General features: G+C 40.2%; 1 protein-coding gene across 4 annotated transcripts in view; it reads right to left on the bottom strand.

The window, feature by feature from the left end:
• ADD3 (adducin 3) overlaps positions 1-25,331 on the bottom strand; it is an 86,668-nt gene that overhangs the window by 49,531 nt on the left and 11,806 nt on the right. For 2 of the 4 annotated variants that reach the window (XM_015867162.2, XM_015867166.2), the window contains exon 2: positions 7,826-7,870. The exons of 1 other annotated variant lie outside the window; for it this stretch is intronic. The gene's annotated coding sequence lies outside the window, so the exon portion shown is untranslated. Of the gene's footprint in view, positions 1-7,825; positions 7,871-19,263; positions 19,298-25,331 lie in introns of those variants that run through there. One more of the 4 variants, XM_015867163.2, reaches the window with a different exon arrangement.

Raw genomic sequence — 25,331 nt, 5'->3', positions numbered from 1 at the left:
TTTCACTCTTAGAAAACAGGACACACCAAACTCAATAGGTGCCTTCCCTTTTCTCTTGAGCTTGAAAATTAGTTTGCAAGCCTTTGTAGCGTCAACTGCCTTTTGCTGGTTCCCTGTTGGCTTAGCACAAGGTCATCCCTCCTTTTCAGATCTTTCCATTGCAAAAGTTTTTTCCTCCTGCTCTCAACTGAATAAAAGCCTCTTTTCCACATCTCAACCATGCACCAAAGTCTCTGCCTCAGCAATAGTTCAACATATACAACACTGGGAACATTTCAGATCATTTCACCAAGGTTTCCTATTTCCTGTCAGTACACATTTTGCTTTTGAAATTCTGTCCTATCTGCACTGCCTGTCCCTGGCTCCTTCCCAGAACTTCAAAAGAACACATCTAAGCAGAAGATCTGAGGCCTATGATCATGGCAGCCATGGTACTTTTTCCAAGTACATCTGACAACCAGCTCACCTGCTGCAGTCTGACCTGTCTTTAAATGGGATGTGATTTGCCAGTTACTCTGCTTCTGCCTAAACTATCTGTCCCAATTACATATGTTAATTGTAACTGCCAAGGAAAACAGAAGCACTGGGGCGTAAATGGCAAAGAGCTGCAGGGAGCCGCTTCAGCCACAGGTTGAACGTTTTTGCAATAAATCTGTCTACTAGTGGAAACATCCAATTTTCAAAGCTTTAGTTTAGTCCAGAACCTCTTTACCCTTGCCACACTGATTGTAAGTACTAATTTAAAGTCATCATCATTACATGTTAGCAGATGCATTTCTGTAAATTATGAGCTCAAGCTCAATGGCTAGGGACTAAGTGAGATACCCTTACCAGTGTGTATTTGCAATGATCCAAATGTCTGGGGATAAGCGAACTAATTACAATATGTGAAATTTAGATATGGTCACTGAAGGATGAAGATACCAATGACAAGAAAGACATATTAATTGTTTTCCTGTGTATTTCTGCTTTGGAGAAACAGTTGCTGCTGTGTTCACTTTAAAGATGACACGGTCATTTTTAATAGAACTACTGAGAACTTGATGAAATAAATTAATGTAAATACCTTAACGAACAGTCTATAGTTCTAAAAAAACCAAAGGACTGACTTACTGAAAATGACAAGTTAAAGAAATAAATTATAAAACAAAACCGATCAGCTGAAGTACATAAGACTTTCAGCTTTGTTCTTCTCATGAAGCATTTCCATCTACTAAAATTATTAGCACTGCATTCACCTCTTCACACTTAAAGGTCCATCCACAAAGTGCCTGCACCATTTAAGTAGCTACAGTGTCCTACTGTACTCATTATATGAAAATCTCAAAGCCATGCACAACTAATCAAAACATCTACACCTCTTATCAACACTTGTTCTTGGGTTTTAATCTGGAAAATCTGCGTGGGTGCAATAGTTCATGCATCAGGCATGGAAACGTCTTAAAAAAGCATCAACTGGTTGTAGTGAACCAATGAAAAATGCTTTCTGACACTAGGAAAGGCAGGAAGCTGCCACAGGAGTTGTGGTGTTCAGCTCCCTGCCAGCCCTGCAAACTAAACCCTAACTCAAACCCCTGCTTTGAATTAATTCAACCTAAACTTACAGCCTATGTCAAGTATAATGCTGCTCTTATCTTTGCAGTTAAAGATGGACTAAGCTGATAATAAATAGATTTGATGAAGCAACCATCATTCCCCAGATTGCGTAGTTGTGCTAACATTAATTCAGAAATATGGATAAATTATACTTAAAAATCAATGGGTGTAATTGCAGATAACTCCCAACACCTGTACAGATGAACCTCACATTGTTTTTGACATGGAGCCCTGAGTATGCCTCTCTATGTTGAGGTGCTTACACCAGGCAATAGCACTAACTCTTGACCACTGAAAATGACTTCCAATTGCAGACAGAGCATAAAGAAATCAGACTCACATTAAAGGTATTTTTCCCTCCATCCCCCCTTCACCGAGACTCTCATAAGCTTAAAGATAACAGGACACAAATCCTACTTCCTAGCACCTCATGCTGATAACAAGCAGAGACTACAACTGTGGCAAAACTCAGCTGACAGCCCTGGCCCTTTAGGAGCAGAAATCAGAGCTGCAAACCAATTGACTGACACTGTTTTAATGTGACATACCAAGATTCACAACTGAACCAAAACTAGTTTGGCATTTAGCAAAGTTAAACACAGTATTATCTCTGTGAAGAATCACTGCTCATTAGCAGAATGACAAAGCCATCGTGTTACTACAGCTGAACTGTGAGGAAGTAAGCCCAGCTTCAGCAGGGGGAAAACAAAAAGCTGTGTGTTTATTAAACTGACTTTCTAAATATCAACATTTGCTAAGGAGGTCACCATTACTAAATACAGTGCAATGCGTGAAGGGAAAAGAATAATCCTAAAAAGACAGGATGTTGTTGAAATTATTAAATCAGTATCGAGTGGATGGGAGTTTTGAGGCTTATAATTGTTTTGGAAAAAGTTCAGCTTTTAAACACTCATTTTTCATTCACTCTCCGCTCAACTTATGAATAAAGCCAAACCAGACTGGGCTGGAAAAAAACAACCCAACTATCTCCACTGTAAGTCACAGTGATGAGCTGATACATATGTAGCTACATTTTTTATGCTCATAAAGATAAGGTATTTTAAGCCATCAAGCACAAGCTTGCTCCTGAACTAAGGGGCAATTTGAAAAATAAGCATAGTGTGGTGCAGACAGGGTGACACATTCCAGTTTCATTCATAGGGATAATGCTGGCAAAATCGAATGACTTTGCCTTTTGGAAACAGTATTTAATCCTAAACTAGGTCTGTTCTCTGGTAGTTATAAGCTTATTGATTTAATATATGGCAGTCTGAAATTTTAAATGAGCATTTCCAGCTTCAATTCCAATATCTTAACGTAATGGCTGAAAATCTGATGAGCATATCACAAGCTAGTGAATAATTACAGCAGCTCACTTATCCAGGGCTGGTCTTTGTTAATTCATAATTAATGGAATGAGATAACAAGATCTGTACTACTAACTTTTAACAGCCTGTTCGTGTCAACTGAGAAAGCTGAAAACCGACAAGTTTTTGTTGTTTAGAGCAATCCAGAGCTCCACTGCTTCCCTCCCACTGCTCGGCTGCATTCCCTCCCCAAAATTCCCTCTGGAAATGACAACCAAGCTCCTCCAACCCCAGTTTACTCTGAGACTTTCCATTCATTCAGTCCTCTTCCTCCTCCCGCTTAGCATGAAACTGCTTTATCGCACAGCCCAAGGAATTTGACAGAGAATGAGATACAGAAAATTGCCTGCTGCCAGACAACTGCTTCCTTGACAGTGGCACATGAAAGGGAAGGGGAAAAGAGTGGCAAATCTTTCAGTGCTCTTCAACACTTTCCAGGTACTGGTGGAAAAACAGGGCAGCACCCATGATTTGGGATTTGAACTTCAAGAAAAAAAATGCCTTTGAAAGATATATTGTCTTCCTAAATCCAGAACAGCATCTACAGAAATTCTGCGCAAACTCTGGGATCACCTACTGACACTGTATAAAGCTGCATGGATTTGGTTAAGCCTTTCTTGAGACAATGGATCACAGCAGGAGCAGCAATTCTAGCAGTATCCCAAGCTGATGTCTTCTCTTCTGCTTTGAAAGCCTCCATTAAGCTCTCCTCTTATAGTTTTCCATGGTGATGAGAAAAGTGATGTGAGGGATCAAGTTTAGACTGGTCCTGCCAGAGCAGCTTTGGATCTCTTGAGAGGGAACAATCATCAGCTCGGTGCTGAAGGTACCAAGAGCCAGGTCCTATTTTTTAATGGAAACCCAAGTCAAAGATGTTTCTCACAAACCTAAACCACACACCGCTGTCATATGTGCAATAAAGCAACAGGAGGTACATACAAAGAAGTGCTTTTTCAGGAGAAAGGCAACGACTGTAGAAACAAACAGGATCTCCTTTTGTCTTTTTTTATGTTCTCTTTGATTACTTTAGCTTGCGCAATATATATCTCACATCGCATTTCATTTGTTTATGAGTATCTGGGCAGAGCTCCAGTGCTTTGATGCAACCGGTCACAGCACACAGCTGGGTTTGGGGCAGGCACCAGCGCCAGCACAGCTCGTGGCTGCAGCCAGCGCAATAGGAGCTCCAGTTTCTTCACCTGAACAGGCAAGCATGCCAACAAATAAGGAACGCTAGTTCCAGAAAACTACAGAAAAAATACAACCCTTCATGCTACGTACAGCTCTCCTTTTCCATTCAATGTGAAAAAGGAACACCGAGTGCAGACAGTGCGTGAACAAACATTACTGTCCGCATTTACAAATATTTAGTGAAAAGGTTAATTTGAAGACTGAGAGGTTTTCTTGACCTGAAACTTCTCATGCTAGTGAAAACAAGCCTCAAACTGATCCACAGCAGAGAAGAGGGCATCAGATTACACCATTATTTTACGCAATGTGCATGAGCTGAGCTGCACGCTTAGTTTTGTTTTTGTTAGTGGACTGTGAGACCAATTTATTTTCATGAATATTTACTGGGAACAGGCATCTCAGGCAGAAATACATTTGAATCCCATATCCTGCTTTGTTATTCACGTGGATGTGACTATTGAGTCTCTGATGTTTGAAGAGTCCTACCTGGGCAGTTAAAATGACCCAGATTAAAAAGCTGATTGGAAGAAGAAAGCAGTGCATGAGGCTCAGGGCTCCATGGGGACAAGGAAGTCACGTTCAGCAGGATCCCAGGCCTCAGATCTTAAAGAACGGTCAGGGCTGGTAACTGATGGAAAGGGAAGGACAAGCTTTTTGTGCTGGCCTGAAATGGCATATATCCAGGAGTAAATACTAATTTCCTGTTGCTATAGCCTGGGAAGGAGCGAGGTTAAATAGATTTTGAGTCAATGGTCATCACAGTTGCCTGCCTGGAAGGGTGAGTGTTGGTAGGAAAATAGAGATCTACACTTTGTGTAGGAGATAGACGTGTTGAAAGATGTGTTGGGTAAAAAAAAAAAAAAAAAGAAAAATCACATAAGTGCTTGCTTAAAATAGCCCCACAAGCACCACCTCGTCCCCATGTGGGCTCCAAAGGCCCAGGGCTTTATAGCACAAAGCAGCCGGGCAAGAAGCACGACCTTCACCCACAGCATCACAGTCACCCTGCAATGGAACCTGAACCACATGAGCATAAGCAGGGTACGCCATTGGCACTCTGAGCAGGACACAGGAAAAAAACTTGGTCAGCTCAGACATTGTTAAGATACAATAATACATCAGTAGCTGCCCCAATCTGCCCTAGTGCGACCTTTTCCTCAGTTCTACATGTAGTGTGTTTTAAACCTTACACCTTAAAAAGTTAGTAATGTCAACTGGAGCTTCATCCAAGAGGGACATCACACTGTTCTCAAAAACATAAACACCCACAGCTTCATCAGCACCTCTTGTTGGGCTGTGCGGGAAGAAGAGAGGTGGTCACTGCTGATCACACAGCTCAGGATCAGCATTACTTTACCTAAGCAGGCTCAAAGTTTCTGGGTAATGCCTCTGCACTTCAGGGCAGGGCTGAACTTTTTTTCCCCTCACACTAAATCAATTTAGGCAAGAAATTCGGACACAGATTAGCATTAATCTACCATCTGACTGTATTTTTGAACTATTTGCTTTCAGCCTGGTCCTCAAACAAGGCAGGAAATAAGAAGAGGCTGCAGTTTCGCCATGTTCTCCCATTTTTACAATGCGATGCAGAGGTCTGGTGTGAGTGAGCAAACCCAAGCCCCCAGGTTACATTCTTCTGCATCTACCACCTTGCCTTTCATGCGAGCCCTGTTCATATTAAAGGGATCAGAGGCCGTCCTCAGGCAGCCCCTCTCTTTGAAGACGAACCCTCAGCTCCGTTTAATGGAAAAGCCCTCTCAGTACAGGCCTTTGCCAAACTGTGCAGCAGGTTTAAACAATTATGCAAGACAGTGGATTTGGATTCCAGGCTCCTCATGCTCAGTCTCCAGCTTTAAAAATAATATTTTTCTTTCTGCGAGGGCACTCCTCAAGTAAATGCTCCAAACAGTGACGATCCAAAAGGCATTATGGAAAAAAAAAGTCAAAGCTTACACAGCGTACCACATGTCATGAACAGAGAATGTGTTCCAACGCTGAAGAACTGAAAAAAATAATTCTTTTTAGCGTGTGAGAATCAAAGAAAGACATTAGTGAATCCTGACAGCTTCAGACAGAAGGGAATCAAAGCTCTTGGGATACATTACACAAATGAGCAATGGCAAAGGAGGGAGAAGGATCCTATTCTTTTAACACAGAGCGATTAGTGATGTTTTCTTAAATGGCTGGGAAAGTCTGCAGCCTGGAGCCAGCCACATGTTACTTATCAGTGTTTCAGATGCAGGGCAAGTACGAAAGGCCATGTCTGGTTCCTTTTCCAATAGGGAAAAATCTCTTTTGAAGTCTTTTTGAGGGACTAACGGGGGAGAAAGTGTCAGGGAAAGGATCTGACAGGTTTTGCATAGTCAGGAGCAAGATTATGTCTGGAGTAAAATCTCCTGTCTAAATTGGGCGAGGAGATAGAAACCTCTCCCTTCAGCACCGAGATGCCAGATAAAAATGTCTGAGGCTCACTTCTATCTCTTTTCCAGTCGCACACAAATTCCTTCCCTAATGTTCTTCCAGCTCCTGTTTTGCAAGGAGTAAGTACCATGCCTGCAGTCCAAACAGACAGATAGATGCTGACATGGTGAGCACCCTCGGCACTGTAGAAGACATAGGTTTAATGGAGAAAGAGGGCACCTAAACCGAAGATGAATGGCTAAGAAATTGCTCTGCTCCTTGAAAAGAAAGGCACCACCAATGGACACACCACTACTGACACCATTGATTCACTCTCAGACAAGATTCCTCTCCTGTATTGCCAGTTCAGTGCAAGCAACTAAGTGGAGAAGTACTGCACCACCTGCCATGTCAGCATAATTGCCCTCTGCCAGGCAGGAGCTGGACACCCTGCATTTTCAGCAGGGCTAAAGGCTGCTCTGCCCTTCTTTCACCTTCCTACCCTCTGCAGATGCCGTTCAAAGGGAAAATACCCATCATTTTTTTTCCTCTTCACAAAGCCCAAACAAGTCCCTGCTGTAAATAATCTCTAAGAGATGTATTAAAAGTTTGGGAGACAATTTCTGTATGAAGCTCACTTTTGCCTGTATCAGACTGTAGCATTTGCAAGGTGTGTAGAAGAACTTATGTTCCAACTCAGCATACAATCAATGGGCACAGATAACTTTGCTGTACTCTACCCCCTCCTGTTAAAGCAGTTTCTCCTTCATGCATATGATTTTATTTAAGGAGATGGAGTTCAATGACTAACATCTGCTACAGCTCTGCCTGTCCCTCCTACATTCCCCTTCCCTCTCAAAAAACAAACAAGCAAATACAAAGAACCAACAGTGTGGCAAACAGAAGAGATAAACCTTTTCCAACTCACCAAAATAAGGTAAATAAAAATCCAAGCTGCAAACAATGCTGTGGCTTACCTGGGCTGCTGCTTTTCCCAGCTGTGATCACACTCAGCCATACAGGTGGGCAGCACTGGCACATACTCCTGTACTTATCCCAGAGTTAATACACTATTTCTTCCCGCAGAAGTATTTTACACAACCTCAGTGACATCAAAACGTGCAGATAAAAACCACAACTACTTTAATAAGGCTACCTTAAAGTGGCAGCCTGCTAGCTCAGCTAACTCCCAGACCCCCAGTTAAAATCATTACGTCCAAAGACCAGCAAGAACACAGCCAAGAATTCAGGTAATAAAGTGCTTTAGGTACCTTGATTTTTTCCACAGCTCTCCTTGCTCTATTAATGTAGTTGACCTGTAAAGCAGAAGAAAGAGATTACTGACCTCTGGAAGGCTTTTTGGTATTACTGGAACATATTATACACTTAAAACTTAAAGCAGCATTCACACAACATTAGGTTTCTTGAACCCTTTCTTGGAATAGTTTGTTGAATTACTTTGATTCTATACAATGCATTCTTCATGTTAAAAAAAAAGAAACACCAAAAACCACAGCACAAGGAAACCTCAAGGAGCATCTGGGTGGGAATCCAGCCACTCTGCCTTGCACACACCAGGTTGCAAACAGAAACAAAATCAAGCTACCTGCTGAATGCTTGCAGGAGGACACAGCCACCACAGCCCCTCTCCTCACCTCTCAGAAGCTGAACATCAGAGGAGCACAACTCCCACTGCACTGCTGAGCTGACTCTGACCAGGGCAGGAATATAAAAAACAGGGGAACACAATACCTCTCTTTGAAGGCCAACAACTACGTAGCTGCTGGTATGCCAAGTTCATAAGGCAACAACTGCCTTTCACTGACCCCTTCCCACCACTGAGCAGCTATGGGTTTTCCTCTCACCCTTCATCTTTTAACATGAAAGTAAAAAGCGTAAATAAAACAGCAATTGTTCACTTTTGTCATCTTTTGTCTTCTCTGTCTTCGAGCATAAATTATCTTCAGTCAAACCCAAGAAATTCCATTTCCATCACCTTCTCTTTTCCCTCATCCACTCCTCTGAGGAAAACCAACTATTTCCTGCTAGATAGGAGCCAGACTCCGGGATGAATCTACGCATTGAAAATAAATAAACAAATACAAGTAGCATATGTTTTGTTTTTTTTTTAAGACCTATACATTGCGAAGTAGACATTTTATGCATGGTGAAAACACTGAGCTCCATCTACCCATCGAGGACTCGTGCTGCTTCTTCCCAAACTATGACCATTTGTAGTCACTGAGTTTTAATGCTACTTCAACCATCAGCTCTCTGTTGTTACTCTTCCAATACACTATCCTCAAGAATTACACAAAACCAATGTGTGACAACTGTCATAATATAATGCAAAATAAAAAAGTTCTCCACAGGAGTCAGAATGAAATATTATAGCATGTGTGCTCAAACAGTCTGTTTCCCCTGAGTTATTGTGTTAAACAAAGTCCTTGCAATTGAACACTGCAATAAATACAGCACTGTTTGCAACAAGTGCATACTTCAGTGTGAAGGATGTTTTATATTCAGCATCACCAGTACAGGTACACAGCCACAGCACAATTCCCCTCATTTAAGACACAATAGGAACACAGCCTGGAGCCAGGAGCTCCCTGCAGGGCTGGGGCACTTCTGCACGCTGGCAGTGGTGCTGGCTGGGGAGGCAATGTGATGGCCATTGGCACCAACACACCCTGTTGAGCTGGAGTGCTCTGCAGCATCAGGAATTTAAACACTGTAAACGTGACTGTTTATTCTCAGTGTGAGTACGGTTTATTTTTCACCTACTTCACACTGGCTGCGATAAGAGAACGCTATTTCTATGCGAGTCCTTGATCAGTTATTTTAAGCATAGCCAAGACATGGTTTTGCAGGCTGGCAGTTGTTTCTAGAGAGCACTGAGAGACCACCCTTCAATATAAAAATGTAACATTCTCCCCAGTGCTGTCAAACCAGGGCCCAACAACAAAAAACCCACGTAATAATGATGAAATTACCTCAACATTTGGTGCCATGTCCTTATTCAGTTTAACTGGTCTGAGTCCACTCCTTCTAACCCCTCAGGAGGGTATGAGAAACTTTGGTTTCACTGAGCTTAGCACTGCACATAGCCTTCATTCACCATGGTAATATTAATTAAATGCCTCTACAGCCTAAATGAAATCGTATATCTGATAATGAAGGATAAAGATGTTATCAAGAATGGGAAAAAGATATGAAAAGGACTTAGAGTCACATAGTAAATATCCAGCTCAAAGCCAGCTCTCAGTTCAGGAAAAATAACAAAGACATTCTTGGACAAATAAACTAGGAAGAGAAATTGACTTTAACTCAAGATATGGCAGCAATAAGAAAAATACTGAACATGAGCAGCTCTGAAAAACTGGAATACATATGAATTAAAGCATATGTCAGAAATGAGGCATATTACACAAATCTTGACAGGATACAGGAAGGGCAAGTACAAATTAAATCTTAGAAGCCTTCAGCCTACAGGACAAAAGGATTTGTGTGTCAAAGATACCATTTCACTTCTTGAGAGCTTAGTGAAAACCACTTGGTTATTTGAGAGTTTTCCCCAGTCACTCAGGAGTATTGTTTTAGAGCCGCATCCAGAAACCATGAGTAATTACTATGATGGATAGTAAAGGAACTGATGGGATATCCCAAAGAAACACCCTCTGGAACAAGAATATAATCTTTAACTACTCACATTATAATGGTTGATCAGCATACGTTAAGAAAATACACTTCTGGTTTGAATCCAAAACTTAAGTATAAAATGTAAAGCCCTGGTAAATATTTGAGGGAATTCTGAGTTCTGAACTGGAGAGAAGGCATTTATTTTTTTTCGTTTTATTTATAATTTTTGTTGTTAAATCACAAACAAAACCATCAAAAGATTGTGCAATTCTAGAAGAGCCCTTAAGGAAACAATTGGGAATTTTTCATAACATGGTATTTCCTTATACCACTGACCACAGGAATGCAAACAGTTCCACCAAACAGAGATTTCTTCATTGGAAACAAGTGACAATCTAACTGCGTTTCCATCTTTTCCATTCTGAGCTCTCAGCATACAAAATAGATGATATAATAGGATACAGAAATGTCACACAATCACCATCAGGGCCACGAGATTTCTTTACCAAGACTCAGCACCTGAGAGGCTTTATAAGAACATATTTCTGAAGGGTTAGAGAGAATTACTGGCCACGTTTGCCCAATCAGTTATTATTTTTACTGCAATTTCTACTCCTTTGTCGGATTTCCCCAGAACACTGTTATTGCCTCTATCAGCCAAAAACACAAAACCTCAACCAAAACTCAGTGAGATCAGTCAAAAGGCTCAATCACACAGCTTTCCCTGGCAGAGCTAGCAAGAATCACTGCCATAAAAACACACGTTTGTTATTTACCTTGAACAGTGGAGGAAAATAACACTACTATTGACCATATACACATTGCACCCTATACAATGTCATCCCCTATTAGTCTAATCAATAGTTTTCCTCTCCAGCTTCTCAGTTTGCAGTTACTTTTGTAATGCCTATCAACGCTAGGAATTTTCCCTGAAGGAAGCTTCGATAAAAAGCACAAAGGAATGGGCAATGGCCCTCCTAGTATTTGAAACCTACTGGCATTTGGACTCCAGCATGATGAGAATAAGCACCAGAGACACCCAAGGGAAAGGCAAGACAGGCCTCTTGACAGCTAATTAACAGTCACTCTATCATGGAAAAAGCAATTTACACTCTGTGTTGAGCTTCAAGCAGGGCAGAGAGAAAAAGAAAAGAAATGAACATAATGAATGGTAAAACCGTACAGCATCATCAGGATTTAGAAAGGTAGCAGGAATGCAAGGAGGTACAAGTCATCAGCACACTGACAAACTTCTGTCATCACAAATGCAGCTCAGTTAACTCAAGATTTTAATCAGGGCTATAACTGAACCTCATTCTTTCCACCGCAGCTAAAGGAAAGCAAGTGGGACAAGTCATAAAAACCGAACAAAACCAAAGCATGCCTCAAAGAGACCGCATTAATAACAGAAGGAAAAAATACCCAACAAAACAAAACAAACAAAACCCATGAAAGACAGAAAACTTTACATATTTAGTGTGTCAGACAAAGTCAAGAACTTTGGATGGTAAGAAGACAGAAAAACTATAGAGATGTTACAAGAATTTCCTTGTGTAGGAGGCTGTTGACAATCTATGGCAGAGGGATTATTACACCGGTAGTCAAGGAAACCACTCTTAGAATTATAAGATTGGAAATTTTGGAATGCTCCATTCTGGAGTGAACAGAACATGGAAAAAATTGCTCCATGATCCTCAGAAAGGAGGCTGGGAAATGGTTCTGGCCTCCCACACAGCCTACATGGCCAGGAAGGACATCTCCATGTGACAACACCAAATGTGGCCTTCTGTAGGAGTTACAGCTGGGGAAAGTGCTTCTTTTCAGCTACAGAATCACCTTTAGACTTCAGGGGAGGCACAAACAAGGCCCCTGCTCTTGGATAATTCATCTTTTCTAATATTACAAACACGTGAGACCTCCCCTCCTTTATAGATGTTGCTGAGGATTAAAGCACAAAGAATATAAAGAAGCAGCTTGGCATAATGACAAGTAGTATACCAAAAAATATTTTTCCCGTTATTGCCTTAACTAGATAGCAAGATAAAATAACAAACAGTATGCTGAAGATTTAGAAGAGGACTCAAAAGCCATCTTTTAGATTTATTATTGTCAGCATCCTAGAGGAAAACAAACACTAAAAGCTTTTCAATTTAATCTTACCAAAGATGCTATACAGAGAACTAGCCGGTGCTTAGACTACCCAAACTATGCAGTTTGTAAGGCAGGGCAGCATTTAGGATACACAGCATATTTCCACAATTGGATCAGAGCATTATCAAACTATGCCAAAAACGATTTGCTGGTTTTGATTAAAAAGCACATTGTTTGGTTTGGGTTTTTTTTATACCATTGCAGCACTTAAATGCATGTTCTGAAAGACAAGAAACTACAGAGCAAAGCCTATGTAACAGTACGGCTCAGGCTGAAATTTCACTGCCATCAGTGGCAGCTTTGGTGTTAATGAGAAAGCAGGGCGTGATTATAGATAAATGCAACAAATCAAAGCTATTCAAGAATTTTTTTAAGACTTTAATTATGAATACTGGCTGAACTAAATACGTATGAAAATAAGATGCTAATTCAGATCTACCCTATTGTTTATAGCTTACTTTTTACTTCATTACCCTTGGTCATCTGGCTCAATGCTCAACAGTTCAGTGTTGCAGACAATAAAGCTGCAGTCTGCAATACATCTTAATTACCTACAGTTTTTAAGCAAGTACATAAAGAACTTTTCATTCAGGTAGGATATTTTAAGTGCTGCATTATTAATTCAATTAAAATTTGTTCAAATAAAAGTGGTCTAAATAGTCAGAAATGGAAGTTTTAGAAATTATCTGAATGGGTTTAGGGGTCTGGATGTCAGGCACAGCTCTACAGCCCTATCAGGACATGGGAAACATCACACGTGCATTGCATTTCTCTGCCTCTTGACTCCCTAGAAATGAGATGAAGCTGTGACTGAGACTGGGATTTGTCAAGCTGTGCTCATTCACATTTGTAAATATATTTCATCTCTTTTGGTGACAGGTATTTTAAGACAGGCAAAATACAACTGCTGAACTGCCGCTTCAGAAAGTTTGTCAAGGAGAGGTGGGCTGTGCTCCTTTATCCTTAATTACAAATAAATAAATAAATAAATCGCAGGTGTTAAAGCTACACACAGTGAAAAATGAATTTCCAGTTAGGCCCAAGGTTTGTGTAATCATCACCAAAAAGCCATTTGGCGTTTTCCAACTGCTGTCTAATGCCCTTGCCTACCTACCTTGCATGCTAATGTGAACTTTCCCTGCTTTCTTTGCCCCAGGCTATGCATATTGTGGTATTCAGATTCCTCAGATTTTTAAATCTCTATTGGAAAAATAATTCTGTCTACCTTACATTCTGTTTTACAAAAGAAACAGTATCGTGAAATCCTGGCATGTCTCCTCATCTTTCGCTGTCACAGGTTTCCTGCTTTCTTTTTGCCCTTGTGACTGAGCCTCATAGTCTACTGGTCTTTCACCGACAACTCCAACTCATTAGCTTTTGCTAAAATCTCATTACCCCGCAAGATTTCATCTACTAATATGCTGTGCTCCACATTTTAAAAATCATTCTTGGCTTCTTACCAGAAGCCAACCACTCCCACTGAATGGTTTCCAAGACCCTACTCTCAGCAATACACAGGCGTTCAAAAATGCGAAGAGTGCTAGAGGCATTGAGAAATCCTGCCCTCCACCCTTCACAGCTCCTTCACTGCTTTGTTCCTGCTCCTGCATTCAGTTTTGAATGCAATCCCCTGCACTTACAACTTCATCATCAGCCCTCTCCTGCCGCTGCCTAGTGTGTTCTTGGTATGAGAATTGCCTACGAACTTTACTTTGATTATGATCTCGTAGGCCTGGGAATTGTAAATATACCTTTCAGTTTACCCTAGGAAACAGTAAGATTGAACACATTATCACACTGGATTTCCTTTCATGGTTTTTGCAAACTTTGTCACTCTGTTTAAGAAACGTTCATTCAGGATGTCCTTACTGAGAAGCCATCCTTGATAGCTTGGACCACCTAGGCAGCCACTGATTCCTCTTTAATTTCATCTCTTCCTTTCACATGTGTTCTGTTTTTATTTCTAAATCATCACATCTACAGCAACTCCACACCTGCTCCAGCATGCACATTTCTCCTCCAGCTCTGATGTGGAAGTATACTCTCATTGTACTTAGGCAACATTATTACTGAGCAATTCCAGCAAGGTTACTGTGATTTCATGTCTCCTTCAGATGCCGTCCAAACTTGTCTCCTACCACACCCCAAACAAAAAAGAGAGAAGTGGAAGGAAAAAGGAAGCCCTGCAGCTAAAGGCTGGAGGGAGGACTTTTCCTACACTCCATGCAGTGTGCAGCACAGCCCGTGTGCCTGGTGACTGATGATCAGAACACATCTCACCATATAAACTTTCAGTGTTCAGTGCTATTTTCTTCCTGTAATAATTTCTGGATAAAGTCATAGCTGGATTCATAACAACGGTGCTGCTGCAAGGGTAATAACCATCCCTGTGCATACAGATCTTTATCCTCAACTGCGAAGTACAAAACCCTGTATTTTGTTGAAACAACCTGTACTTGGAAGGTAACATTATTATTTCTTCATAACTGACCACCTCCATTGCTAAAAAAAAAAACCAAAAGCACAGCAAGTTCTCTCAAATTTCTTTTTTCTTATTTATCAACAGAAACTTTTCCTCTCCATACACTGTCATTCTATTGCTATTGTGAAAGGCTCAGTCCAGCCTCAAACCTCAGGAAGAACAGAAATCAACTGTGCTTTACTTTAAGAAGAAATGAAAAGGGGGGGAAAGAAAAGAAAAAAGAAATGCTCTGTATCTGCGTTTTTGTCTCTCACTTATTCACCTCTGACTTCCACAAAGCTTAATTCATCCAACCTCCACCCTAACCCCTGGGAGCATCGTGTACTTTCCAGCCATCTGGACTGTATTTACTTTACTAAGAAGTTAAATTTGCTCATGAACAAAGAAAACTCCTTACTATCTCCCTGCCATGTCTGCATGGTTATTTTCTAAATTCTTACTTTCTCAAGAAGTTATTATGCCCTCTGGGGAACACTCACAATCTTTCTTGCAAGCTCTATCAGGGTCACACAAGTTCTTCATTCACCATTTTCCAGTGCTGCTCTTTTTTGCAAGAGGAGAAATTTGCTTCTTTTCCCCTTGGTTTTCATATGCACTTCACAAGAGTCCGTACAAACAGCACTAAATCTCCCATGTAATAGAGCAGAACCGTGGCACTTGTACCAAAGCATTTATTTAGCGAAAGTGACAGTTTTACAAATGAAACCAGCCACTGCCAAAATAAGATCAGAAACAAGTTTTAAAAGGAACACAGAACAACATGTGTGTTTATAATCCTACTTATTGTGAGAGTCCCCTCCATAGCTCTGCTTTCTGCAGAGCTCAGCTCCTGTGCCTGCTTCTTCACCTTCGTCCCAACCACCAGGCAGCTGGGGACACCAACTTCCACCTGGTGCTATCCCTACTGCTGTATAACTCTTCCCTTTTGGTATGTTTTATAAGCCTATTTTCCAAAGCATATTACCTTTTCCTACCAAAAGTAGCCCACAATAGCTTAATATTAAAATCTATCCTGCCACTTTTCTCCACCCCTCCTGACAGGCACCAGAAGCCTGCAGGAAGTTTCAACAAAAGCCAGGTTGGTGCCTTTGTTACAGACAAAATTCCTGAACGCCATCAGCCATGTGTGATGGGCAGCTGGATTTTAATTGGGAACTGAAGGTCCTCCATGCTTTGCGATGCTTAACCCAAATGTCTGATTCATATAAAAATTTAATGCAAAGAGCTTATTTAATAGCTGTGATAAGGGGAAAGTGCTAATGTAGAACTCTACTATAATGTACATGAGGGAATACATACTTAAAAGGAAACAACTTCTCCAGGGATGACTACATAAAGAGAGCAACTTGCTGTTGCTTATTTTCTAGTAGAACCTCCAAACATAATTCAAAGACGCGAGCCTTCCACTTTTAATGACCACGTCAAGTATTTCCTCATCTCTTCAATGGCTTTTCTGGAAAACCAGAGAGTAGAAGCTCAATTACAAACATGCAGGAGGCTGCACGCCACAATAAATTCATTAGAGTAGGAAATGAACAGAATCAAGATAACAGTGAATGAAAAATGTAACTCAACATGTTCCCATCAAATGTAACTACTCACCAGAACACCACCATACATGAAACAAGGCAAGACAGAAAGAAATTCTGCATCTCACAAATACTTGAACCAGCAGAATTAAAGGGACAAAGCAGAGAAAGAAACCCCGTCTATGGAGATAGGCCTTAACCCCATATTAAAAAAACAGCCAAACATTCTGCCTCCTTGCAGTTGCTGTTTCCAATTTCTCGACTGATTCAATCTTATCCCTTCCCAGTTTTTTCTTCTCCTGTTTCCAAAACCCACAAAGGACCATCAGCATGAATAAACATGCTTTATCATTAAAATCATCTGAAAAACAGTGAAGATGCAACACATCTCTGCTTTTGGGAAGCACCGTCATGTTATTTATCAGAAACAAAACCCCAGGAGGTCTGTTACCAGTTGAGCAATATCTCCACTAACAAGGACTTCTTTACCCCCACCCCCCTTTATATTTTCAAGCTGTGCAAATTTTCTCTAGAATCTGTAATATAGATATTTTTTTCCTTTCAAAGTGAAGACAAGGAATTTCATCCATTAGGCAACTAAATTGCCTTTTCTTGAGAAATGAGCTGGACATTTCACGCAAGCTATTAAAGATGCTTTATTGCAAGGAATGACAATTCTCAGAGCTTTATCAAATGAATGGCAATCACAGCGTATGGCACTCTGTTCTTTAAAGCGTCTGAGTTGGAAAAGGATCAGTAGGAATGGATTCACTGCCGTGTCTGCAAGGAAACATGGACTGATATATTCTCACTTCGGGAGCATCAGCTTGATTTTATGTGTTTCTATCAGAAAGGATTCAAAACACTTTATTGCCAGTCTGCATCTATGGCATTAAATTAGTTTCTATGGAAATCTGATAGAATCTGGGGGAAATTTGCTTTTGAGCTGCTTCTATAGCAAACATAGCATCGGCTACAGAAGGCACATGAAGCAAAATCCCTCCAAACTGATGAAGGTATTAAATGCTGAGCATCCTGCAGAAGCAGACTGGCAGCAGCCAATGAGTTGGACCATCAGCCTCAGGGGTACACCCATGTGCTCAAGGCAACATAAGAGGATGGGGTGCCTGTCTGCTGGCCCAGCCTCACTGATCTTCTTTCAGAGACAAAGTGCATTTTTCACCAACAAGGCAGAAAATATTTCTTGTAAAGAACTCAAGGGGGCAGGTGGGAGGTGCTGGTGTCCAGGAGGGATTCCAGTGGCACAGGGATTTACAGCCCTAACCTGAAATCCTGGCTATGTTATCATAGGCGAGTATATTTTCTTATGCAATCTGAATGCAGATTGCATTTCAATGCCCATCGTTATTTGTTAAGTCAATGGAACATATTTTAGGCACAAAAAGCTTAAAATAAATCCTTTCAATCAACTTTCCAAATTAATTATGCAAATGCTGTATTAAAATGCACAGATTATTATTACTTCAAATGTATAAACGCTGTCACAGATACTCTGAGAGGGAAAGAAAATAAATGCTTAGTTACATACAATGAATAATCCAAAGAATGACCTGCCACACGCATCACTCTGAATCTTAAGAATGATGGTTCTAGCTGTAAACACAACGTGAAAACGTCAAATAACTTGGAACCTGTCACTGGCAAGAACACATTTCTTTAAGATCTTCTCTGTACTCAGTGATAGATTTCTATATATATATATAGATAGACATATATATTTAGCATTTTCCCCTGCTAAGTTTCAAAGCCTTTCCCTTAAAACATACCCTACATGATGTTCCAGTAGGTGTGAATAATTATAATTCCTCAAGTAGAAGAACACTGTCATTCTCTCGATAAAAAAGAACACTAGAAGCAACAACATTCTGTTTGCTGATTCTTGAACTACAGCAAATGTTTTCCACAGAAATTCGTATGATGAGGAGCACTTGCTGCTTTGGAGTGTGAAAGAAACTCATAGGTAAGAGCTAAGTTCCTCATGTTTGCCTCGGGAAAGAGTCCCTAGCATGCAATACAAGCATGTTCAACAGGCAGGATTTTCTTCATTGCAAATCATGCTTTACATGACAAGTACCTTACAGGCAGAAACTGAGAGATGCATGAATGGAAGGGCAGGTGCCATCAGATGAGAGCACCCAGAATGGCAGATGCAGAAGGAATAACAACCGCCCTCTGTAGCTGGCACTGAAAAATTCCACTCACTATTGCCTATGGTATAAAAACAAATTACTACACATATCAAGCAGGTTTCAAGACAATGTTGTTATGTTTCTAATAGGACAGTTCTACAACTCAAGGAATTCCAGGTATTGGCTGGGAAAGAACAAGTGAAGAACTTCAGTATCTGTATGATGCCAGTGGCCATCTTGACTATAACAGTAACTAGACTGTCTATCTGCCCTATGGAACATTAGTCCTTTTTTCCTCTCCATTCCCAAGGTTCAGTTTCTAAGAACTCCTGCCACATATAAAAAATACAGAAGATACTAAATTTCATCCTGAAATTTAGTTAAATTTAAGTTTTGAGGAAATAATGATAATAAATACTAATGAACATAATACAGGAAAGTAAATGCACTCTTTCTTAACTGAGAGATAACTGGAATAGATCGAGGGTCTGTCAAGGAAAATACTGCTGCTGTACAGTTTGGTCTGGTTGATATCACCAAGCTGAGAAAAAAGACAGATCCTGTCAGATGCTGCTGCAAAAGCCATTATAACAAAGTTTAGCTGATGCAATTCTTGTTTGTCATTCACCATAGAGATTCCAGTTTTCCAAAGGAGAAGGGAAAAGAGAAAAAAAATAAGAGGACCACAGAAAGTGTACATAAGAGGTACAGTCAATTTACAGAAAAAGTAAACAAGAATAATACCCAAATTTACTTACATTCAAAAGACAAATCCCTGTTTTGATGAATGCCTGGACAGCATGAAGATTCAGAAAATTACTCAACTAGCTCAATTTATTTTGCCACCAAAGCTAAAGGAAATTCTTATGTTTTGACTCAGGAAGAGACTGCATTTCACAATACACACATTATTGTCCAAATCCCTTAATCCCAACTCCAAATTGGTTGGAACGCTGCAGTTTAACATATGTCTAATATTCTTGGAAATTTAAGTTATTGGGGTAAAAGAACACGACCAGCTAACCTTTTTTTTCCCCGTCAGAAAGAAAGCTGCTTTTTTTATTTTTTCTCTCTCCATTCAGTTATAAGACAGAGCATTATTTGCAGCTTAGTTAAGCTGACTCACTTCCCCAGGCTCCTCCAGCATAACTTTAACAAAGCCCATTTGGGAAGGAATTATTTTTCCTCCTTCAAAACTATAAGTCAAAATGGCATCCAAGCGTACTGTAAGAATAATACAAATACACTCTATTGCTGCTTGAAAAGGATGCTATTTAATTTTATATGTCCCTTCCCCAAGAAAGTTGGTGTTTGATTTCAAGATCCCCTCCCACCTCCTAAATCAAGTTAAGCCACATAGTCCTTCCCACCTTTTGGAGTCCATCTTTCTAAAAGGATTGTGAACTTCCAGCATTCATTGTACATGCATTGATCCCTTCAACAGAAAGTATTAGAGAAAGAAAACATGCACTGATCAAACAGAGCATGACATGAAGCGGTGATGTAAGGCTGTGCAAGACAAATGTCAGAGGTCAACATGAGTTATTGAGTTTGGGTCTAAAGTAAAATAGCTCTACAGAGGCATAACATTTCCTGGCTATCTGCATCTCAGTGAATTTACACAAGCCCTTTACTTATCATTGCAAATCACTTCTACTCCTAAAACTGCTGGACCAGAGGAACAAAACAGTTGCTACACTTAAAACACTGCCATATTCATAACTTGTACATCAAACTCAGTTACTTGAAAGAGCAATACACCAAATGAACTAATTTACTCCTTTGACTCGAGTCTGCCTGCTAAATATTTTGCTATTGACTCTGGTCTAATCATAAGGTTTTATCTACATTTTTCCTTTTACTATTAATAGCAATATTTGCCTATTCAGATTGGGTTGGGAAATGCAAACAGAGGCTTGTTACCTAGTTAAACAGAAAACCCATCCACTGTAACGTTACATTAAGTCTACACAGTACATAACACACCTTCTATATTCTTTCCCTAGTCTTCATGGCCATCCACTCCTTCTTCAGATTCTTTCTGCTTTTTCCCTATTTCTATTCTACAGAATGCACAAGATTGGATCTTTTTTTATAAAAGCAATCAGAACCATTGTCAAAGTTATGAGTTGCATGTTGTAACATCATAGCATCTTAGAGTTAGCTCTTTGTTAAGCATCAACCCATAGGCTTCCCAAAGTGGTGTTGTCATGTGCTTAGGTTTCCTATTTTAACATTTTCCCTCCAACTTACTTTTTGTTTTTAAGTAAGATTATTTTCATCCTTAGAAAGAGGAAGTCATTATGTTCAGAATGTTTATGCTAAATGAAAACATACATATTTCCATGACTGCTATTCAGTGACCATTGGGTGGTCTCAATCTCAATTGAGTTTCTGACCTGCAAGTGCTTCCCTTGGAGGAATTAACAAAGCCAGTAACAGTAAAGGAAACTTTACAGTAAACTTTCTAGCTCAAGGACTAGAAAGGTATAAAATCAACTGTTGTAATCACAACTCAAGATTAAAAGATTAATTTTTTTAATTTTTTTTTTTTTTTTTTAAAGTTGAACATACCCAGAAGAACCTCCCAAACATCTGCTTTCACTAAGTATTTAAATCAGTGTTTTCCCTGAATTGTATCAGAAGTTGGCTTGCGTTGCACATTTCTTGGGATGAGGTCAGTAACATGCATTAATGCAAGGCTTCGGTTGCAGTAACAAGTGGATAAAGAGGGGAATCTATAGTCCACTGGCATCCTCCACCGGGAATCAGAACACTGCCCGATGTTGCATGTGATCAGCAATGTACTCTTAAAGCATTTGAATTTACCTCTTAAATTTGATAAGTGTAAGATATTCTTACTTCAGTATTTGACAACAATACACTAATGGGTGTTCTACTACACGGGAGGTCTTTGTGGGCCACCCAACTGTACTCCTTCCCAGCCTAACAGTAAAAGCTGTCACTTGTGATTTGAGTTTATTGCCCATGCTGATCATAACATCCTGCTGCTTACCTTTCACAGACAAAAATTATATTCTAGGAGAAATCAAACTCAAGTCATTCAGCACAAATTTTCAATTGCTTTGTCAACACCATCCATCCTTATCACGGGAAAATTCACTCCCTTTCAAACTCATGGTTTAATTACTAAGTATTTTGAAGAACTCTCTTCTGAGAGGACAACTGCAAACCAGTTCCTCAATAACAACGGGCACTTTCAGAAAACTTGAAGGCTCTTCCAGCTCTCCCACTTGCTTCCCGTAAAAAAGCAGTGTTTGGACTTATCATCTGGAGAAGTCTACAAAAGTGCTGAGAACAGTTTCTGTGTATTTTGATGCTCTATGAATCACCAAGAATAGAACATGGAGCCAAAAAACTGTGAAGCACGCACACACACAAACAACAACTAAGACCTGGGAAGACCTATTTTAGACCAACCAAAATGTATCCTTGACATATCAGGAAGAGACCAACAGGAACTCACACATTATGCCACTTCCACACGAGACTATTTACATTTGTTTGGACCCACAAATCAATATGTACATCAGGAACTAATAAAGCCAGCAGTACAGAGCAGATCTCCAGAGACCAGCCACATCTGTTCAGCAGTGCCAAGCTGCCAGCTGGAGAGAGTCCCAAAAGCCTTTACAGGGTCATCATGCACAGCAAAAGCTCGTGCTTGGCTAAAACCTTCCAGCCTAGAAATAATTAAAAATAAATAAATAAATAAATAAAAAGTCATATATATTCTGCTAATTACATTAAGTAATTGAGTCATATTTAGCTCTGTTAATTAGGATGCTCTATTTTAATGGCTCTAATAACCACAGTGTTCACATTCTTCTTTTGTTCTGGTATTGCAATAAAAATTTAGCCTAAAACAACATCATTTCATTACTAAGTAAAAAAAATAAAATGAAATGATGTTACTAACAAATAATCTATTGAAAGTCCAAAGTAAGACACCCCGGATGAAGACTGTTAAGCACACAAGGGCATTTTATTTAAGCATAAATTTTAAGAATGTCCTCTCCCAGTGACTGTTATTGGGATCCTATCACAGGACAAAATATACGCTATTGCAGATGACAGCTGCCATCCTCCCCACGACATCCCTTGCTGGCACATAAGACCTTAGAGGGCATAAAAGTTCTTGAAACAAGACACTATTACTGCACCAACCATCTGCTGGCCTATATGGAAAATTTCCCTTCCAAACATCCCTAAATCTAAAGTACAGAATCATCCATACACAGCCAAAAAATCCTTCAAACACACACATGCTGATGAGCGCTACAGTGAGTGAAGTCCCACCACATACCTTCCTCCTGCTTTGGGGGTGCTTGCTGCTCATTGACATTTTTGCTACTAGATTTCCAGTTCTTTTCTTTCTACTGCTCTCTAAACCTAACCTAAATGGCTGGTCCCTGCTGCAGCTCTTCACTAAACCCACAGAGATGGTGCTTTTCCCAAGCAAAAAAAGCTACCTTCCCATTATCATTAAGATCAACCTGTTGAAATCAGTCTGAGCAACTCAAGCCAACAACTGCTGCACAGTCTGTTTTATTAAAAGCAGATCACTGCTTCCAAACTCAACTCTTAGCAGCAAGCTGCACTAAAGGCTGCTACTTATACTCAAAGGTACAATCTTCAAGGTTTTGTTGTTGCATTCATGGTTTTTGAATCCATGCAATGTTTCAGAGGAGCATCATCAATACTGCAGTGCCACCACAGCACATGGAACCCAACCTATGAAGGCATCTGAGATTATAAGGCTCACATTCAATTACCAACTCAGCTCCTAACTTTATATTCTTTTAAGCAGACCTCATTACCCACATTACACCAAGCCACTCATCTGGGAATGCAGATGTCATTTGCCCACCTCTGTAGTGTGTTGTGAAGTTTTTATGATGAAGACATATTTCATCTTGTGGTGCTATATAAATAAGCAAAGTATTATAAACAATCATTTTTATCTGACTGGGGTTATGTCATATGGTTTGCTTTCTTTATGAAAGAAAACATGTACATAAAGTGTAACCAGATGCTGTTGGCAAAGGGTCTGCTTAATATGGACTCATTTCTAAAAACACGATTACAGATGTGGCCTACACCCTGAACCCAATGTTTAAGGGAAAATTCTCTCTATATGTAATCTTTTAACTTGTCTTCTATGTTTTTTCCAACTCTCTTACACAAAGTTTTTAGAGCTAGAATGTTAAAACACCCTCACCTTCTCACAATTCTATCATATCATAAAAACAATTCAAGTTTACCCTTACTTATGAAAAACTGAAGATGCTGCTTAGGAAACATTGCTCTGTAGCAATCCATTCCTGCATCTGCTCTGAAAGAGAAACCTTCCAGGTGAGAACTAGGCTTGGACTGAGCTTCTTCACTACCTACTTCCCTAGCACTGCCCCAATTCATGAGCTTATTTTGAGAAGTCCATTAATGGTTACTATAACTCTACTCACGGAAGCAGAATTCATATGAATTCGTATTCATATGAATACTGAATCCAGAGTTGAAGAAAACTCTCTCTACATAATCATTTTATTCTCACTCTACATTCATGTTCAGACAAAATTAAATTAGTAAAAATCCCAAAGTGGTTCACAGTTACTGAGGTTATTGTGCTGGCAATGTATTTATCATTGCAATTACAGAACTTGAAGTAAGGTTAAGTAACCATCAGCGGCATCACTTCAATTAATGACTGAAAATAGTCCCCATCCCCATATTACCTCTTGGTTTGAAAAATATAACTGCGGAACTCTTTCAGAAGACACTGCCATTTAGAAGCACCTGCATTCCTCAACCTATGGATGGAGGCTGGTAGAAACACATGAAGATATGCTTGTCTGTGTATTTTCTTAAGAGGGAACACAAACAAATTGAACAGCTTAGGAACCCAACACCTTCAGGTGGATTCTGACCACACTGAAGTCAACAGCAAAATCCCTTTCGTTTACTGGATGCCAATAGTTTCATACTATGGGCTGTCCCCAGCCAGCAGATGTCACATCAGCGAGGGCTTCAAACATCCTCAATAGCAAAGGATAACACTGCAGCATTTGCACAGCTTATATTAAGAAGTTAATTAAAAAAAAACCCTCACAGCCTGAGTCTTTCCATAGGTTAAGCCAATATGCAGATGGATTAATTAAATATTACAGCAATCTAAACAACCAGCTGAGAACTAAACATACTTGTGCCAGCCTTAAAGAGCTGAGAGGACCCAGAGTTTGGATCCTGCTGAGGTGTGTGTAGGCACAGCAACATGAGGGGGTCACTCACACTGACCTAATGGGGCACCCCAATTAGCCAGCTAAGGGTTGGATTTGCCTCATTGAAAGGCTTCCTTCATCAACAGATTTCTCCAGAAGGCAGCTCAGACTGGTGATATGACTAAGGACACCAAACAGCTTCTCCCTTCCTCTGCCTTACAGATGGAGGCAGGGGGTGCCCAGAGAGGTTGTGGATGCCCCATCCCTGGAAGCATTCAAGGCCAGGCTGGATGTGGCTCTGGGCAGCCTGGTCTGGTGGTTGGCACCTTGCATGTAGCAGGGGAGGATTGAAACTAGATGATCTTTGAGGTCCTTTTCAGTCCAGGCCATTCTATGATTCTATAACAGTTCCAGACAAAGCTGAGGAGCCACACCCAGTGCAAATCCCACAAACATCATGAGGTGCTACAACACAGTCCTGGCATATTTGATGCGAGAGATGCAAAGACAGAACTCAGATTATTTAGTAAGCTGCACAACTGCACATTTCAGTAGGTCCACGTTACTTTGGAAAAAAGCAAATGAGG

Source organism: Coturnix japonica, chromosome 6 (assembly GCF_001577835.2).
Source record: "Coturnix japonica isolate 7356 chromosome 6, Coturnix japonica 2.1, whole genome shotgun sequence".
In the NCBI taxonomy this organism is placed as follows: Eukaryota; Metazoa; Chordata; class Aves; order Galliformes; family Phasianidae; genus Coturnix; species Coturnix japonica.
This window is presented reverse-complemented; position numbering and strand designations above follow the sequence as displayed.